This window comes from Eucyclogobius newberryi, unplaced genomic scaffold (assembly GCF_026437365.1).
Source record: "Eucyclogobius newberryi isolate DKJ021-1_F unplaced genomic scaffold, fEucNew1.0.hap1 SCAF_11, whole genome shotgun sequence".
Classification (NCBI taxonomy): Eukaryota; Metazoa; Chordata; class Actinopteri; order Gobiiformes; family Gobiidae; genus Eucyclogobius; species Eucyclogobius newberryi.
In genome coordinates, this window is record NW_027315735.1 from 11,314,674 (window position 1) to 11,333,917 (window position 19,244).

The 19,244-nt window shown below is 47.4% G+C and overlaps 8 non-coding genes across 8 annotated transcripts; 3 read left to right on the forward strand and 5 right to left on the reverse strand.

The window, feature by feature from the left end:
- Positions 1–14,529: 14,529 nt before the first annotated feature.
- trnag-ucc (transfer RNA glycine (anticodon UCC)) lies at positions 14,530–14,601 on the reverse strand. The gene has a single exon. It is a non-coding gene; the product is annotated as a tRNA-Gly (tRNA).
- A 160-nt stretch (positions 14,602–14,761) lies between these two features.
- trnal-uag (transfer RNA leucine (anticodon UAG)) lies at positions 14,762–14,843 on the forward strand. The gene has a single exon. It is a non-coding gene; the product is annotated as a tRNA-Leu (tRNA).
- A 180-nt stretch (positions 14,844–15,023) lies between these two features.
- On the reverse strand, positions 15,024–15,105 carry trnas-aga (transfer RNA serine (anticodon AGA)). Its single transcript has one exon. It is a non-coding gene; the product is annotated as a tRNA-Ser (tRNA).
- A 1,355-nt stretch (positions 15,106–16,460) lies between these two features.
- Positions 16,461–16,532, reverse strand: trnag-ucc (transfer RNA glycine (anticodon UCC)). The gene has a single exon. It is a non-coding gene; the product is annotated as a tRNA-Gly (tRNA).
- Positions 16,533–16,692: 160 nt separating this feature from the next.
- trnal-uag (transfer RNA leucine (anticodon UAG)) lies at positions 16,693–16,774 on the forward strand. Its single transcript has one exon. It is a non-coding gene; the product is annotated as a tRNA-Leu (tRNA).
- A 180-nt stretch (positions 16,775–16,954) lies between these two features.
- On the reverse strand, positions 16,955–17,036 carry trnas-aga (transfer RNA serine (anticodon AGA)). Its single transcript has one exon. It is a non-coding gene; the product is annotated as a tRNA-Ser (tRNA).
- A 1,880-nt stretch (positions 17,037–18,916) lies between these two features.
- Positions 18,917–18,988, reverse strand: trnag-ucc (transfer RNA glycine (anticodon UCC)). Its single transcript has one exon. It is a non-coding gene; the product is annotated as a tRNA-Gly (tRNA).
- Positions 18,989–19,148: 160 nt separating this feature from the next.
- On the forward strand, positions 19,149–19,230 carry trnal-uag (transfer RNA leucine (anticodon UAG)). The gene has a single exon. It is a non-coding gene; the product is annotated as a tRNA-Leu (tRNA).
- Positions 19,231–19,244: the final 14 nt, after the last annotated feature.

Sequence of the window (19,244 nt, forward strand, 5' to 3'; positions counted from 1 at the left end):
ACTTAAGCACCCCAACACGAGCTACACACCCTTGGTGCAGCCCCCTGGAAGTCCGTGCCCTTGGTACTCTGAGCCACTTTAAAAGATAAAAAGCACCAGGACCCCAAGGCCCTGGCTCCCCTGTCCCCTACACCACACTTGGAGGCAGGGCCCTTGCCCTCCACTGGCTGCCCCCGCGCCCAATGTACTCCATAACCGAAGAAGAGAGGGGGACCCGGAGGCCGGCCTACTAGGGTAACAGGTTTAATTTAGAGCCGGGGCTCTGGACCACAAATGCCAACAACCCCGCAGTGCGCAGGAGCCTTCGAAGCTGGATGAAACCAGAACGGGGCCCTACGATGGCGGTGACCAGCCAGTTGATAGCAAAGTGAGCCCTGGACAGGAGCTGCATTTGACAAACTCAGAGACGAGGAAGGGACCGGAGTCGGACCAAATATATCATCTGGCGCTGTGTCCAGCGTGAGGGTGAGCCAGCGCAAATCAGGACCACAAATGCCAACAACCCCGCAGTGCGCAGGAGCCTTCGAAGCTGGATGAAACCAGAACGGGGCCCTACGATGGCGGTGACCAGCCAGTTGATAGCAAAGTGAGCCCTGGACAGGCGCTGCATTTGACAAACTCAGAGACGAGGAAGGGACCGGAGTCGGACCAAATATATCATCTGGCGCTGTGTCCAGCGTAAGGGTGAGCCAGCGCAAATCAGGACCACAAATGCCAACAACCCCGCAGTGCGCAGGAGCCTTCGAAGCTGGATGAAACCAGAACGGGGCCCTACGATGGCGGTGACCAGCCAGTTGATAGCAAAGTGAGCCCTGGACAGGAGCTGCATTTGACAAACTCAGAGACGAGGAAGGGACCGGAGTCGGACCAAATATATCATCTGGCGCTGTGTCCAGCGTAAGGGTGAGCCAGCGCAAATCAGGACCACAAATGCCAACAACCCCGCAGTGCGCAGGAGCCTTCGAAGCTGGATGAAACCAGAACGGGGCCCTACGATGGCGGTGACCAGCCAGTTGATAGCAAAGTGAGCCCTGGACAGGCGCTGCATTTGACAAACTCAGAGACGAGGAAGGGACCGGAGTCGGACCAAATATATCATCTGGCGCTGTGTCCAGCGTAAGGGTGAGCCAGCGCAAATCAGGACCACAAATGCCAACAACCCCGCAGTGCGCAGGAGCCTTCGAAGCTGGATGAAACCAGAACGGGGCCCTACGATGGCGGTGACCAGCCAGTTGATAGCAAAGTGAGCCCTGGACAGGCGCTGCATTTGACAAACTCAGAGACGAGGAAGGGACCGGAGTCGGACCAAAAATATGCGCCGGCCCTGCCCCCCGCCCCGCGCAGAGCCATCGGACACGTTGAGGCTGAAGGGGACTGGCGCAGAGCCCTTGGGCCCAGGGGCTAAGCGCAGCCATCATCCTTCAAGCCGCGCCTCCTGCTGCGCGGGGGTGAGTGACAATGGGCTCGGACTGTGGTTCCGTCGGACGCGTTGAGGCTGAAGGAGACTGGCGCAGAGCCCCTGTAACAGGGGCTAAGCGCAGCCATCATCCTCCAAGCCGCGCGTCCTTCAGTGCGGGGGTGAGTGACAGTGGGCCTGGACTGTTGTTCCACCGGACGCGTTGAGGCTGAAGGGGACTGGTGCAGAGCCCCTGTGCCAGGGGCTAAGCGCAGCCATCATCCTCCAAGCCGCGCGTCCTTCTGCGCAGGGGTGAGTGACAGTGGACCCGGACTGTGTTCCCACCGGACGCGTTGAGGCTGAAGGGGACTGGCTCAGAGCCCCTGGCACAGGGGCTAAGCACAGCCATCATCCTTCAAGCCGCGCGTCCTTCAGTGCGGGGGTGAGTGACAGAGGGCCTGGACTGTTGTTCCACCGGACGCGTTGAGGCTGAAGGGGACTGGTGCAGAGCCCCTGTGCCAGGGGCTAAGCGCAGCCATCATCCTCCAAGCCGCGCGTCCTTCTGCGCAGGGGTGAGTGACAATGGACCCGGACAGTGTTCCCACCGGACGCGTTGAGGCTGAAGGGGACTGGCTCAGAGCCCCTGGCACAGGGGCTAAGCGCAGCCATCATCCTCCAAGCCGCGCGTCCTTCAGTGCGGGGGTGAGTGACAGTGGGCCTGGACTGTTGTTCCACCGGACGCGTTGAGGCTGAAGGGGACTGGTGCAGAGCCCCTGTGCCAGGGGCTAAGCGCAGCCATCATCCTCCAAGTCGCGCGTCCTTCTGCGCAGGGGTGAGTGACAGTGGACCCGGACTGTGTTCCCACCGGACGCGTTGAGGCTGAAGGGGACTGGCTCAGAGCCCCTGGCACAGGGGCTAAGCACAGCCATCATCCTTCAAGCCGCGCGTCCTTCAGTGCGGGGGTGAGTGACAGAGGGCCTGGACTGTTGTTCCACCGGACGCGTTGAGGCTGAAGGGGACTGGTGCAGAGCCCCTGTGCCAGGAGCTAAGCGCAGCCATCATCCTCCAAGCCGCGCGTCCTTCTGCGCAGGGGTGAGTGACAATGGACCCGGACTGTGTTCCCACCGGACGCGTTGAGGCTGAAGGGGACTGGCTCAGAGCCCCTGGCACAGGGGCTAAGCGCAGCCATCATCCTTCAAGCCGCGCGTCCTTCAGTGCGGGGGTGAGTGACGGTCCCATCTCCGGAGACAAGGGGCCAGGCGCGGGGGAAGCCAGTCAGACTGAAGCCCCGCGCCTGGTGGGACCTCTGTCTCGGCCTCGCTTCCAACGTGTCCGGCGTGAGGTTAGCCGGAGCAAACCACAGCCGCAAAATGTAAACAAACCCGCAGTGCGCAGGAGCCTTCGAAGCTGGATAAAACCAGAACGGGGCCCTACGATGGCGGGTCTTGAGTGCCAATAGACCAAGCTCCTTGTCTGGTATACATAGAACCATGATTTGTACCATTTTCATGGTTGATTCACGGATGATCCCTGCTCCGCCTCACGCGAGTTGGACGGCTGGGTGCCTTTTATCCATGAGGCACTGCACTGCCTCCGGCAGCCGAGTTCGGGGCCCGGTGAGGGCTCCAGGCTCCAGGGGCTCCGACCCGGAGCCTCCGACCCGCAGAAGGTTCTCCCTGGCCGGGCAAAGTCTGGCCGTATGCGGGGTGGATGGCCCTGGGTCTGGGCGGCGCTAAGATCACGGAGCGGGTCACCTCCGCGTACAGCCCGTGGTCAGCGTGACACCGTGCTCTGCCCCGAGCAATCAGAGCAAACAGGAAGCTTCTGGAAGTGCCCGGGAGTCTGGTAAAATCAAGCCGAAAATAGACCCTCTCATGCCGGGTCTGAGCGGCACTTAGAGCCCGGAGGAGCGCGGAGCGCGGGGCTCCATTCAGAGGCTCCGTGATCCGCCTTACAACCAGCTCTCACCTCCGCGTACAGCCCGTGGTCAGCGTGACACCGTGCTCTGCCCCGAGCAATCAGAGCAAACAGGAAGCTTCTGGAAGTGCCCGGGAGTCTGGTAAAATCAAGCCGAAAATAGACCCTCTCATGCCGGGTCTGAGCGGCGCTTAGAGCCCGGAGGAGCGCGGAGCGCGGGGCTCCATTCAGAGGCTCCGTGATCCGCCTTACAACCAGCTCTCACCTCCGCGTACAGCCCGTGGTCAGCGTGACACCGTGCTCTGCCCCGAGCAATCAGAGCAAACAGGAAGCTTCTGGAAGTGCCCGGGAGTCTGGTAAAATCAAGCCGAAAATAGACCCTCTCATGCCGGGTCTGAGCGGCGCTTAGAGCCCGGTGGAGCGCGGAGCGCGGGGCTCCATTCAGAGGCTCCGTGATCCGACGCTCACCTCCGCACCTCCGAACCATGACTTGACATTACGGCTGTGAAGGAGCCTTGGAAGCTGGATAAAACCAGAACGGGGCCCATCGATCGCGGTTCTCGTGTGCCCGTCAAACGAGCTCCTTGCCCGGTATCCGCACAACCAGGAAATGTACCTGTTTCGATTGCGAAAAACGTCATTCTCAAAAACCGCCCGCCCCTCCCTCCCAGCATTACCATTTTGCACATTCCGCGTGAGAGCAGCGTAAGAATTTCTCGGGAGCAGCGTGATTTAGCCCGGGAATTTTGAGCTGAACGCTTATTCCCACGAGCCCAAAAAACGACTAAGTCCAACGGTATATAGTGTACTATTGCCGAAAAACGACAGAGTCGCTCTGGTATAGTGTACTATTGCCGAAAAATGACAGAGTCTTTTCAGGTATAGTGTACTATTTCGGTTTTTACTCTAAGTCCCTCAGGGGCATATGGTGCTATACTATGATGGTCAGATCACCTCCAGGCCCCAGGGGAGTGCTTTTCTGGGGGCAAACAGTGCACTGATGATGGGGGATTATTTCATTTTGCTCATTTTGGTGTTTTTTCACATTTTAACCCATTTTCACCCCATTTGCTCACAACTTCATACTACGGCCCGGAAAAACGACAGAGTCGCTCGGGTATAGTGTACTATTGCCGAAAAATGACAGAGTCTTTTCAGGTATAGTGTACTATTTCGGTTTTTACTCTAAGTCCCTCAGGGGCATATGGTGCTATACTCTGATGGTCAGATCACCTCCAGGCCCCATTGGAGTGCTTTTCTGGGGGCAAACAGTGCACTGATGATGGGGGATTATTTCATTTTGCTCATTTTGGTGTTTTTTCACATTTTAACCCATTTTCACCCCTTTTGCTCACAACTTCATACTACGGCCCGGAAAAACGACAGAGTCCCTCGGGTATAGTGTACTATTGCCGAAAAACGACAGAGTCCCTCGGGTATAGTGTACTATTGCCGAAAAACGACAGAGTCCCTCGGGTATAGTGTACTATTGCCGAAAAACGACAGAGTCCCTCGGGTATAGTGTACTATTGCCGAAAAACGACAGAGTCCCTCGGGTATAGTGTACTATTGCCGAAAAACGACAGAGTCCCTCGGGTATAGTGTACTATTGGCTGGAAGCTCGGTTTTTTTTCTAAGACCAGCAGGGGTATATGGTACTATATTCTGGTGGTCAGATCACCTCCAGGCCCCAGGGGAGTGCTTTTCTGGGGGCAAACTGTGCACTGATGATGGGGGATTATTTCATTTTGCTCATTTTGGTGTTTTTTCACATTTTAACCCATTTTCACCCCTTTTGCTCACATCTTCAAACTCGGGCCCTGATTACAAGTTCTGACCAAATGATGACAAACACGGTATTTATTATGTATTTTTTTCATTTTTTTTATTTTTCCAACTTATACATCCATCATTGGTGCCAGGCAGGTTGTGGAGAAAGCAGTGAAGAAAGGAGAGAGCCATCACAGAAAAGATGTCCATCCAGGGTCAAGGTACCCTGCACTTTTACATATCCAAATGACAGCATTTAAAGTTTTTTAGCGTATGGTATCTCTCGTTGCATGGAACCGCACAGAGGCCAACGCCACACTGACGGCACCTGTACTTTGTTTGCCGCCTGCCTTTGGTACGAGAGCGGTCAGAGCACATGGCGCAGTCTGGAAGTCCCTCTGCTTGACAAAGCCAATGACGCTCTGTGAGTCTCTGTGGCATTTCACCCTCCGGTCTTGAGCGCCTTTCTTGTTTTTTGGAGTGATCAGCCAGTAATGCATCAATAATCTTCTGAATGTAAACCTTTAAAGGTTTGTGTGGGCCTGGAGTGGATTTGGTGTATATGATGTGTGAGTTGACAATACTTATGCTTATAATGGCATTGAATATGCGATGATACCATTTCCGGGACCTGTGTGGAAAGAGGTATGTCTTCATCCTCTGGTCAGCAGTGTCCACTCCACCCATGTAGGCGTTGTACTGGTCGACACATACAGGTCTTTTGATGTCACGGAAGCCAGTGTCATCTGTCTTGGATCGGATCCTCCTCTGAACACAATCATTTCCATGGACTGTGGACAACATGGTGAGACGTTTAGTATCGTGCCAAGCACAAGCCAGGAGTTTTCCCTTTCTGCAAAAAACTGGGTCATCTCCTTTTTTCAGCTGTAAGACACTTTTACCAAGGCATTTTGGCATCCCCAACCTGGTAATCCTTACCGTCCCACACAGTCCAGTTTCCAAATCTGCTAATTCATTTGCAATTACAGGCGAGGTATAGTAACTGTCCATGTAAATCTCGTGTCCTTTGCCCGTAAAGAGAGAAACCAACTCACGGACAACTGCGTGTGTTGCACTGATGTTGCTTGCATTATTTTTGTACTGTCCAGTGTGCATTGACCAGCGCAAAACATACCCTGAACAGCTTTCACTCAGGGCATACACTCTATAGCCATATTTGTCAGGTTTATTCGGAGAGTAACATTTTAGTGAAGATCTCCCCTTGAAAGCTATTGTCATTTCATCTAAAGAAAGCTCCTTGATTGGACTGTAAACTGCTGCAAATTTGGGAATAATCAAATCTATTATTGGGCGGACTTTGAACAGTTTATCGTGCCCGGGCTCGCCTGTTCTCACATAATCATTATTGTTGACAAAATGAAAGAACGAAAGAATGATTTCAAATCTGTTTCTTGACATTACATTTCCAAATCCAGGCGTTTGTGTAAGCCAAAATGTTCCCCAGTAATCCTCGATTTCAGGTTTCTCAACAAGGCCCATGGAGAGATGCAAAGCGAAGAAAGCTTTCATTTCGGTGACTGATACATCATACCACTCAAGAAATCTTGAATGTGGCTTCAGAATCATAGGTGCCATACACTGATGTGCATATCTATTTGTCTCATCAGTAATGAAAGTCCAAAACTGATCGGTCAGAAAGAGTGACAGAATATCAAATGGATTAGCATCCGTCAGATCCATCTCTCCTGTGTAGCCAACTGGGTCTTCAAAAGGTTTGATCCATGCCTCAAATACCTCGACCTCTCTCAGCATGTCCCAGCTCTCATCCACCGGGCAAGTTTTACTGCAGCCACTGGTTCCACTGGTTCCTCGCCTCCGTCTGTCCTTTGCACCTGTCCGTTGTTTCGAAGTCCCTTCATCTCCACTTGGAAATCCATCGTCACTCTCGGGGAGATAATACCCTTCAGAGTCAGAATCTGCTGTAAATTGCATGCCACGTGTACTTCCTCCAGCCATTTTTTTCCTTACCGGATCTGCCCTGGATCATACCTGGCTAATAAAGGGAAGTTGCACCGAACCGACCAATGACTGAAGTGATTCATTTTCTACTATTATTTCATTAATTTCCTTGTACGGTAAAGTTGCATTTCTGCGACTTTGGCGCTTAAAGGGTTAAAAATGGGGCACTGGCAAAGTAAACAAAATCCCATCACACACTTGAGCAGAAGAAGCCATTACTCTCAGGATTTAAATCTACGTGGGGAGACCCCAAAAGAACTCTTTGGCCTCATTAGTCATCCCTGTCAAGGCGTTGCTGAATAATCTCATGTGTTATAAACATCTTGGACTTAGGCTAAAATGCTATGCTGCACCTTACCACCCAAGTACGCTTGTAGTTTGGGAATTTTGTTCACTGACAATTGCCAGAAAACCTTTTTGATTCTGAAAATAGAGCTTATTTGAGCGTTTCTTCTATAATGTAACACAGCGCCATCGGAACCTTTTCTTGTGCGTGTGTATGGGTTGTAGCCTTTTTTTCCTGCCGCCAAAAGTAGGAGGAGTTTTGAGGCCAAAGCGCATGCTTCTAAAGTTCAGAGGGATGGCAATGTCAACCAAGAGTCCGCAGTTGAATACTTATTTACTTTGCAAAGATCGATCGATCGAAAGAAATCAAAAGCCATAGGCTTAAAAATGGGGCACTGGCAAAGTAAACAAAATCCCATCACACACTTGAGCAGAAGAAGCCATTACTCTCAGGATTTAAATCTACGTGGGGAGACCCCAAAAGAACTCTTTGGCCTCATTAGTCATCCCTGTCAAGGCGTTGCTGAATAATCTCATGTGTTATAAACATCTTGGACTTAGGCTAAAATGCTATGCTGCACCTTACCACCCAAGTACGCTTGTAGTTTGGGAATTTTGTTCACTGACAATTGCCAGAAAACCTTTTTGATTCTGAAAATAGAGCTTATTTGAGCGTTTCTTCTATAACGTAACACAGCGCCATCGGAACCTTTTCTTGTGCGTGTGTATGGGTTGTAGCCTTTTTTTCCTGCCGCCAAAAGTAGGAGGAGTTTTGAGGCCAAAGCGCATGCTTCTAAAGTTCAGAGGGATGGCAATGTCAACCAAGAGTCCGCAGTTGAATACTTATTTACTTTGCAAAGATCGATCGATCGATCGAAAGAAATCAAAAGCCATAGGCTTAAAAATGGGGCACTGGCAAAGTAAACAAAATCCCATCACACACTTGAGCAGAAGAAGCCATTACTCTCAGGATTTAAATCTACGTGGGGAGACCCCAAAAGAACTCTTTGGCCTCATTAGTCATCCCTGTCAAGGCGTTGCTGAATAATCTCATGTGTTATAAACATCTTGGACTTAGGCTAAAATGCTATGCTGCACCTTACCACCCAAGTACGCTTGTAGTTTGGGAATTTTGTTCACTGACAATTGCCAGAAAACCTTTTTGATTCTGAAAATAGAGCTTATTTGAGCGTTTCTTCTATAACGTAACACAGCGCCATCGGAACCTTTTCTTGTGCGTGTGTATGGGTTGTAGCCTTTTTTTCCTGCCGCCAAAAGTAGGAGGAGTTTTGAGGCCAAAGCGCATGCTTCTAAAGTTCAGAGGGATGGCAATGTCAACCAAGAGTCCGCAGTTGAATACTTATTTACTTTGCAAAGATCGATCGATCGAAAGAAATCAAAAGCCATAGGCTTAAAAATGGGGCACTGGCAAAGTAAACAAAATCCCATCACACACTTGAGCAGAAGAAGCCATTACTCTCAGGATTTAAATCTACGTGGGGAGACCCCAAAAGAACTCTTTGGCCTCATTAGTCATCCCTGTCAAGGCGTTGCTGAATAATCTCATGTGTTATAAACATCTTGGACTTAGGCTAAAATGCTATGCTGCACCTTACCACCCAAGTACGCTTGTAGTTTGGGAATTTTGTTCACTGACAATTGCCAGAAAACCTTTTTGATTCTGAAAATAGAGCTTATTTGAGCGTTTCTTCTATAACGTAACACAGCGCCATCGGAACCTTTTCTTGTGCGTGTGTATGGGTTGTAGCCTTTTTTTCCTGCCGCCAAAAGTAGGAGGAGTTTTGAGGCCAAAGCGCATGCTTCTAAAGTTCAGAGGGATGGCAATGTCAACCAAGAGTCCGCAGTTGAATACTTATTTACTTTGCAAAGATCGATCGATCGAAAGAAATCAAAAGCCATAGGCTTAAAAATGGGGCACTGGCAAAGTAAACAAAATCCCATCACACACTTGAGCAGAAGAAGCCATTACTCTCAGGATTTAAATCTACGTGGGGAGACCCCAAAAGAACTCTTTGGCCTCATTAGTCATCCCTGTCAAGGCGTTGCTGAATAATCTCATGTGTTATAAACATCTTGGACTTAGGCTAAAATGCTATGCTGCACCTTACCACCCAAGTACGCTTGTAGTTTGGGAATTTTGTTCACTGACAATTGCCAGAAAACCTTTTTGATTCTGAAAATAGAGCTTATTTGAGCGTTTCTTCTATAACGTAACACAGCGCCATCGGAACCTTTTCTTGTGCGTGTGTATGGGTTGTAGCCTTTTTTTCCTGCCGCCAAAAGTAGGAGGAGTTTTGAGGCCAAAGCGCATGCTTCTAAAGTTCAGAGGGATGGCAATGTCAACCAAGAGTCCGCAGTTGAATACTTATTTACTTTGCAAAGATCGATCGATCGATCGAAAGAAATCAAAAGCCATAGGCTTAAAAATGGGGCACTGGCAAAGTAAACAAAATCCCATCACACACTTGAGCAGAAGAAGCCATTACTCTCAGGATTTAAATCTACGTGGGGAGACCCCAAAAGAACTCTTTGGCCTCATTAGTCATCCCTGTCAAGGCGTTGCTGAATAATCTCATGTGTTATAAACATCTTGGACTTAGGCTAAAATGCTATGCTGCACCTTACCACCCAAGTACGCTTGTAGTTTGGGAATTTTGTTCACTGACAATTGCCAGAAAACCTTTTTGATTCTGAAAATAGAGCTTATTTGAGCGTTTCTTCTATAACGTAACACAGCGCCATCGGAACCTTTTCTTGTGCGTGTGTATGGGTTGTAGCCTTTTTTTCCTGCCGCCAAAAGTAGGAGGAGTTTTGAGGCCAAAGCGCATGCTTCTAAAGTTCAGAGGGATGGCAATGTCAACCAAGAGTCCGCAGTTGAATACTTATTTACTTTGCAAAGATCGATCGATCGAAAGAAATCAAAAGCCATAGGCTTAAAAATGGGGCACTGGCAAAGTAAACAAAATCCCATCACACACTTGAGCAGAAGAAGCCATTACTCTCAGGATTTAAATCTACGTGGGGAGACCCCAAAAGAACTCTTTGGCCTCATTAGTCATCCCTGTCAAGGCGTTGCTGAATAATCTCATGTGTTATAAACATCTTGGACTTAGGCTAAAATGCTATGCTGCACCTTACCACCCAAGTACGCTTGTAGTTTGGGAATTTTGTTCACTGACAATTGCCAGAAAACCTTTTTGATTCTGAAAATAGAGCTTATTTGAGCGTTTCTTCTATAACGTAACACAGCGCCATCGGAACCTTTTCTTGTGCGTGTGTATGGGTTGTAGCCTTTTTTTCCTGCCGCCAAAAGTAGGAGGAGTTTTGAGGCCAAAGCGCATGCTTCTAAAGTTCAGAGGGATGGCAATGTCAACCAAGAGTCCGCAGTTGAATACTTATTTACTTTGCAAAGATCGATCGATCGAAAGAAATCAAAAGCCATAGGCTTAAAAATGGGGCACTGGCAAAGTAAACAAAATCCCATCACACACTTGAGCAGAAGAAGCCATTACTCTCAGGATTTAAATCTACGTGGGGAGACCCCAAAAGAACTCTTTGGCCTCATTAGTCATCCCTGTCAAGGCGTTGCTGAATAATCTCATGTGTTATAAACATCTTGGACTTAGGCTAAAATGCTATGCTGCACCTTACCACCCAAGTACGCTTGTAGTTTGGGAATTTTGTTCACTGACAATTGCCAGAAAACCTTTTTGATTCTGAAAATAGAGCTTATTTGAGCGTTTCTTCTATAACGTAACACAGCGCCATCGGAACCTTTTCTTGTGCGTGTGTATGGGTTGTAGCCTTTTTTTCCTGCCGCCAAAAGTAGGAGGAGTTTTGAGGCCAAAGCGCATGCTTCTAAAGTTCAGAGGGATGGCAATGTCAACCAAGAGTCCGCAGTTGAATACTTATTTACTTTGCAAAGATCGATCGATCGAAAGAAATCAAAAGCCATAGGCTTAAAAATGGGGCACTGGCAAAGTAAACAAAATCCCATCACACACTTGAGCAGAAGAAGCCATTACTCTCAGGATTTAAATCTACGTGGGGAGACCCCAAAAGAACTCTTTGGCCTCATTAGTCATCCCTGTCAAGGCGTTGCTGAATAATCTCATGTGTTATAAACATCTTGGACTTAGGCTAAAATGCTATGCTGCACCTTACCACCCAAGTACGCTTGTAGTTTGGGAATTTTGTTCACTGACAATTGCCAGAAAACCTTTTTGATTCTGAAAATAGAGCTTATTTGAGCGTTTCTTCTATAACGTAACACAGCGCCATCGGAACCTTTTCTTGTGCGTGTGTATGGGTTGTAGCCTTTTTTTCCTGCCGCCAAAAGTAGGAGGAGTTTTGAGGCCAAAGCGCATGCTTCTAAAGTTCAGAGGGATGGCAATGTCAACCAAGAGTCCGCAGTTGAATACTTATTTACTTTGCAAAGATCGATCGATCGAAAGAAATCAAAAGCCATAGGCTTAAAAATGGGGCACTGGCAAAGTAAACAAAATCCCATCACACACTTGAGCAGAAGAAGCCATTACTCTCAGGATTTAAATCTACGTGGGGAGACCCCAAAAGAACTCTTTGGCCTCATTAGTCATCCCTGTCAAGGCGTTGCTGAATAATCTCATGTGTTATAAACATCTTGGACTTAGGCTAAAATGCTATGCTGCACCTTACCACCCAAGTACGCTTGTAGTTTGGGAATTTTGTTCACTGACAATTGCCAGAAAACCTTTTTGATTCTGAAAATAGAGCTTATTTGAGCGTTTCTTCTATAACGTAACACAGCGCCATCGGAACCTTTTCTTGTGCGTGTGTATGGGTTGTAGCCTTTTTTTCCTGCCGCCAAAAGTAGGAGGAGTTTTGAGGCCAAAGCGCATGCTTCTAAAGTTCAGAGGGATGGCAATGTCAACCAAGAGTCCGCAGTTGAATACTTATTTACTTTGCAAAGATCGATCGATCGATCGAAAGAAATCAAAAGCCATAGGCTTAAAAATGGGGCACTGGCAAAGTAAACAAAATCCCATCACACACTTGAGCAGAAGAAGCCATTACTCTCAGGATTTAAATCTACGTGGGGAGACCCCAAAAGAACTCTTTGGCCTCATTAGTCATCCCTGTCAAGGCGTTGCTGAATAATCTCATGTGTTATAAACATCTTGGACTTAGGCTAAAATGCTATGCTGCACCTTACCACCCAAGTACGCTTGTAGTTTGGGAATTTTGTTCACTGACAATTGCCAGAAAACCTTTTTGATTCTGAAAATAGAGCTTATTTGAGCGTTTCTTCTATAACGTAACACAGCGCCATCGGAACCTTTTCTTGTGCGTGTGTATGGGTTGTAGCCTTTTTTTCCTGCCGCCAAAAGTAGGAGGAGTTTTGAGGCCAAAGCGCATGCTTCTAAAGTTCAGAGGGATGGCAATGTCAACCAAGAGTCCGCAGTTGAATACTTATTTACTTTGCAAAGATCGATCGATCGAAAGAAATCAAAAGCCATAGGCTTAAAAATGGGGCACTGGCAAAGTAAACAAAATCCCATCACACACTTGAGCAGAAGAAGCCATTACTCTCAGGATTTAAATCTACGTGGGGAGACCCCAAAAGAACTCTTTGGCCTCATTAGTCATCCCTGTCAAGGCGTTGCTGAATAATCTCATGTGTTATAAACATCTTGGACTTAGGCTAAAATGCTATGCTGCACCTTACCACCCAAGTACGCTTGTAGTTTGGGAATTTTGTTCACTGACAATTGCCAGAAAACCTTTTTGATTCTGAAAATAGAGCTTATTTGAGCGTTTCTTCTATAACGTAACACAGCGCCATCGGAACCTTTTCTTGTGCGTGTGTATGGGTTGTAGCCTTTTTTTCCTGCCGCCAAAAGTAGGAGGAGTTTTGAGGCCAAAGCGCATGCTTCTAAAGTTCAGAGGGATGGCAATGTCAACCAAGAGTCCGCAGTTGAATACTTATTTACTTTGCAAAGATCGATCGATCGAAAGAAATCAAAAGCCATAGGCTTAAAAATGGGGCACTGGCAAAGTAAACAAAATCCCATCACACACTTGAGCAGAAGAAGCCATTACTCTCAGGATTTAAATCTACGTGGGGAGACCCCAAAAGAACTCTTTGGCCTCATTAGTCATCCCTGTCAAGGCGTTGCTGAATAATCTCATGTGTTATAAACATCTTGGACTTAGGCTAAAATGCTATGCTGCACCTTACCACCCAAGTACGCTTGTAGTTTGGGAATTTTGTTCACTGACAATTGCCAGAAAACCTTTTTGATTCTGAAAATAGAGCTTATTTGAGCGTTTCTTCTATAACGTAACACAGCGCCATCGGAACCTTTTCTTGTGCGTGTGTATGGGTTGTAGCCTTTTTTTCCTGCCGCCAAAAGTAGGAGGAGTTTTGAGGCCAAAGCGCATGCTTCTAAAGTTCAGAGGGATGGCAATGTCAACCAAGAGTCCGCAGTTGAATACTTATTTACTTTGCAAAGATCGATCGATCGAAAGAAATCAAAAGCCATAGGCTTAAAAATGGGGCACTGGCAAAGTAAACAAAATCCCATCACACACTTGAGCAGAAGAAGCCATTACTCTCAGGATTTAAATCTACGTGGGGAGACCCCAAAAGAACTCTTTGGCCTCATTAGTCATCCCTGTCAAGGCGTTGCTGAATAATCTCATGTGTTATAAACATCTTGGACTTAGGCTAAAATGCTATGCTGCACCTTACCACCCAAGTACGCTTGTAGTTTGGGAATTTTGTTCACTGACAATTGCCAGAAAACCTTTTTGATTCTGAAAATAGAGCTTATTTGAGCGTTTCTTCTATAACGTAACACAGCGCCATCGGACCGGACCACTCGGGCTGCCTCTGCGGCGCAACGGTAGCGCGTCTGACTGCAGATCAGAAAGTTGCGTGTTCAACTTCACGTCAGCGTCATGTACTTTGTTGATTCTTGTTATAGTGGGTGAACAGCATTCACTCATTCATGTTATGGGGCTGTTTCATACCTGTCACTCCGCAATCATGCGATCTGCCAAGAGGATTAGTTCAAATGCTCTAATACTCAACTGTTTGACCGTTTGGCCATTGCCCTCTGAGAGCTTTAGTTGTGAATGAAACTGCATATACACATGTATAACTCAAAAGTACAGCATGCGATGGCCGGGACTCGAACCCGGGTCAACTGCTTGGAAGGCAGCTATGCTTACCACTATACCACCATCGCAAGGACACTTGCTTTCGCAGTGCCGTGTCGCAAATCGGCGCCTGTAATTGATATCTAAAGTTCCATGCACACGGAACATGGTTTGAAGATAATTACTATCATAGAAACGCCTTTTTTTGCACGGTTTCGCTGGTCGCATTTCTTGTCCAACTGAGCAACAGGTAGCGTGGCCGAGTGGTCTAAGGCGCTGGATTTAGGTTCCAGTCTCTTCGGAGGCGTGGGTTTAAATCCCACCGCTGCCAGTTCGCATGCCGAACGTCAAGAGCAGCGCTGTGTCATGTCTGTCGGCAGCGCTTCCGTTTGAGTTTAGCTTTCATAAAATACATATTCTAAATCTGGCCCTGGTCAAAAGCCAACCAGGGATTCTTTACTTCCGCCAAATGGCCTGCCAGCAGGGGCCCGTACGGGAACAACATGAACCACATTGTTGGCAGGATTCGAACCTGCGCGGGAAATTCCAAATGGATTTCTAGTCCATCGCCTTAACCACTCGGCCACAACAACTCATTAGCTGCTTACGGGAACCTTTTCTTGTGCGTGTGTATTGGTTGTAGCCTTTTTTTCCTGCCGCCAAAAGTAGGAGGAGTTTTGAGGCCAAAGCGCATGCTTCTGAAGTTCAGAGGGATGGCAATGTCAATAAAGAGTCCGCAGTTTAATACTTATTTACTTTGCAAAGATCGATCGATCGATCGAAAGAAATCAAAAGCCATAGGCTTAAAAATGGGGCACTGGCAAAGTAAACAAAATCCCATCACACACTTGAGCAGAAGAAGCCATTACTCTCAGGATTTAAATCTACGTGGGGAGACCCCAAAAGAACTCTTTGGCCTCATTAGTCATCCCTGTCAAGGCGTTGCTGAATAATCTCATGTGTTATAAACATCTTGGACTTAGGCTAAAATGCTATGCTGCACCTTACCACCCAAGTACGCTTGTAGTTTGGGAATTTTGTTCACTGACAATTGCCAGAAAACCTTTTTGATTCTGAAAATAGAGCTTATTTGAGCGTTTCTTCTATAACGTAACACAGCGCCATCGGAACCTTTTCTTGTGCGTGTGTATGGGTTGTAGCCTTTTTTTCCTGCCGCCAAAAGTAGGAGGAGTTTTGAGGCCAAAGCGCATGCTTCTAAAGTTCAGAGGGATGGCAATGTCAACCAAGAGTCCGCAGTTGAATACTTATTTACTTTGCAAAGATCGATCGATCGAAAGAAATCAAAAGCCATAGGTTTAAAAATGGGGCACTGGCAAAGTAAACAAAATCCCATCACACACTTGAGCAGAAGAAGCCATTACTCTCAGGATTTAAATCTACGTGGGGAGACCCCAAAAGAACTCTTTGGCCTCATTAGTCATCCCTGTCAAGGCGTTGCTGAATAATCTCATGTGTTATAAACATCTTGGACTTAGGCTAAAATGCTATGCTGCACCTTACCACCCAAGTACGCTTGTAGTTTGGGAATTTTGTTCACTGACAATTGCCAGAAAACCTTTTTGATTCTGAAAATAGAGCTTATTTGAGCGTTTCTTCTATAACGTAACACAGCGCCATCGGACCGGACCACTCGGGCTGCCTCTGCGGCGCAACGGTAGCGCGTCTGACTGCAGATCAGAAAGTTGCGTGTTCAACTTCACGTCAGCGTCATGTACTTTGTTGATTCTTGTTATAGTGGGTGAACAGCATTCACTCATTCATGTTATGGGGCTGTTTCATACCTGTCACTCCGCAATCATGCGATCTGCCAAGAGGATTAGTTCAAATGCTCTAATACTCAACTGTTTGACAGTTTGGCCATTGCCCTCTGAGAGCTTTAGTTGTGAATGAAACTGCATATACACATGTATAACTCAAAAGTACAGCATGCGATGGCCGGGACTCGAACCCGGGTCAACTGCTTGGAAGGCAGCTATGCTTACCACTATACCACCATCGCAAGGACACTTGCTTTCGCAGTGCCGTGTCGCAAATCGGCGCCTGTAATTGATATCTAAAGTTCCATGCACACGGAACATGGTTTGAAGATAATTACTATCATAGAAACGCCTTTTTTTGCACGGTTTCGCTGGTCGCATTTCTTGTCCAACTGAGCAACAGGTAGCGTGGCCGAGTGGTCTAAGGCGCTGGATTTAGGTTCCAGTCTCTTCGGAGGCGTGGGTTTAAATCCCACCGCTGCCAGTTCGCATGCCGAACGTCAAGAGCAGCGCTGTGTCATGTCTGTCGGCAGCGCTTCCGTTTGAGTTTAGCTTTCATAAAATACATATTCTAAATCTGGCCCTGGTCAAAAGCCAACCAGGGATTCTTTACTTCCGCCAAATGGCCTGCCAGCAGGGGCCCGTACGGGAACAACATGAACCACGTTGTTGGCAGGATTCGAACCTGCGCGGGAAATTCCAAATGGATTTCTAGTCCATCGCTTTAACCACTCGGCCACAACAACTCATTAGCTGCTCACGGGAACCTTTTCTTGTGCGTGTGTATTGGTTGTAGCCTTTTTTTCCTGCCGCCAAAAGTAGGAGGAGTTTTGAGGCCAAAGCGCATGCTTCTGAAGTTCAGAGGGATGGCAATGTCAATCAAGAGTCCGCAGTTTAATACTTATTTACTTTGCAAAGATCGATCGATCGATCGAAAGAAATCAAAAGCCATAGGCTTAAAAATGGGGCACTGGCAAAGTAAACAAAATCCCATCACACACTTGAGCAGAAGAAGCCATTACTCTCAGGATTTAAATCTACGTGGGGAGACCCCAAAAGAACTCTTTGGCCTCATTAGTCATCCCTGTCAAGGCGTTGCTGAATAATCTCATGTGTTATAAACATCTTGGACTTAGGCTAAAATGCTATGCTGCACCTTACCACCCAAGTACGCTTGTAGTTTGGGAATTTTGTTCACTGACAATTGCCAGAAAACCTTTTTGATTCTGAAAATAGAGCTTATTTGAGCGTTTCTTCTATAACGTAACACAGCGCCATCGGAACCTTTTCTTGTGCGTGTGTATGGGTTGTAGCCTTTTTTTCCTGCCGCCAAAAGTAGGAGGAGTTTTGAGGCCAAAGCGCATGCTTCTAAAGTTCAGAGGGATGGCATTGTCAACCAAGAGTCCGCAGTTGAATACTTATTTACTTTGCAAAGATCGATCGATCGATCGAAAGAAATCAAAAGCCATAGGCTTAAAAATGGGGCACTGGCAAAGTAAACAAAATCCCATCACACACTTGAGCAGAAGAAGCCATTACTCTCAGGATTTAAATCTACGTGGGGAGACCCCAAAAGAACTCTTTGGCCTCATTAGTCATCCCTGTCAAGGCGTTGCTGAATAATCTCATGTGTTATAAACATCTTGGACTTAGGCTAAAATGCTATGCTGCACCTTACCACCCAAGTACGCTTGTAGTTTGGGAATTTTGTTCACTGACAATTGCCAGAAAACCTTTTTGATTCTGAAAATAGAGCTTATTTGAGCGTTTCTTCTATAACGTAACACAGCGCCATCGGAACCTTTTCTTGTGCGTGTGTATGGGTTGTAGCCTTTTTTTCCTGCCGCCAAAAGTAGGAGGAGTTTTGAGGCCAAAGCGCATGCTTCTAAAGTTCAGAGGGATGGCATTGTCAACCAAGAGTCCGCAGTTGAATACTTATTTACTTTGCAAAGATCGATCGATCGATCGATCGAAAGAAATCAAAAGCCATAGGCTTAAAAATGGGGCACTGGCAAAGTACACAAAATCCCATCACACACTTGAGCAGAAGAAGCCATTACTCTCAGGATTTAAATCTACGTGGGGAGACCCCAAAAGAACTCTTTGGCCTCATTAGTCATCCCTGTCAAGGCGTTGCTGAATAATCTCATGTGTTATAAACATCTTGGACTTAGGCTAAAATGCTATGCTGCACCTTACCACCCAAGTACGCTTGTAGTTTGGGAATTTTGTTCACTGACAATTGCCAGAAAACCTTTTTGATTCTGAAAATAGAACTTATTTGAGCGTTTCTTCTATAACGTAACACAGCGCCATCGGACCGGACCACTCGGGCTGCCTCTGCGGCGCAACGGTAGCGCGTCTGACTGCAGATCAGAAAGTTGCGTGTTCAACTTCACGTCAGCGTCATGTACTTTGTTGATTCTTGTTATAGTGGGTGAACAGCATTCACTCATTCATGTTATGGGGCTGTTTCATACCTGTCACTCCGCAATCATGCGATCTGCCAAGAGGATTAGTTCAAATGCTCTAATACTCAACTGTTTGACAGTTTGGCCATTGCCCTCTGAGAGCTTTAGTTGTGAATGAAACTGCATATACACATGTATAACTCAAAAGTACAGCATGCGATGGCCGGGACTCGAACCCGGGTCAACTGCTTGGAAGGCAGCTATGCTTACCACTATACCACCATCGCAAGGACACTTGCTTTCGCAGTGCCGTGTCGCAAATCGGCGCCTGTAATTGATATCTAAAGTTCCATGCACACGGAACATGGTTTGAAGATAATTACTATCATAGAAACGCCTTTTTTTGCACGGTTTCGCTGGTCGCATTTCTTGTCCAACTGAGCAACAGGTAGCGTGGCCGAGTGGTCTAAGGCGCTGGATTTAGGTTCCAGTCTCTTCGGAGGCGTGGGTTTAAATCCCACCGCTGCCAGTTCGCATGCCAAA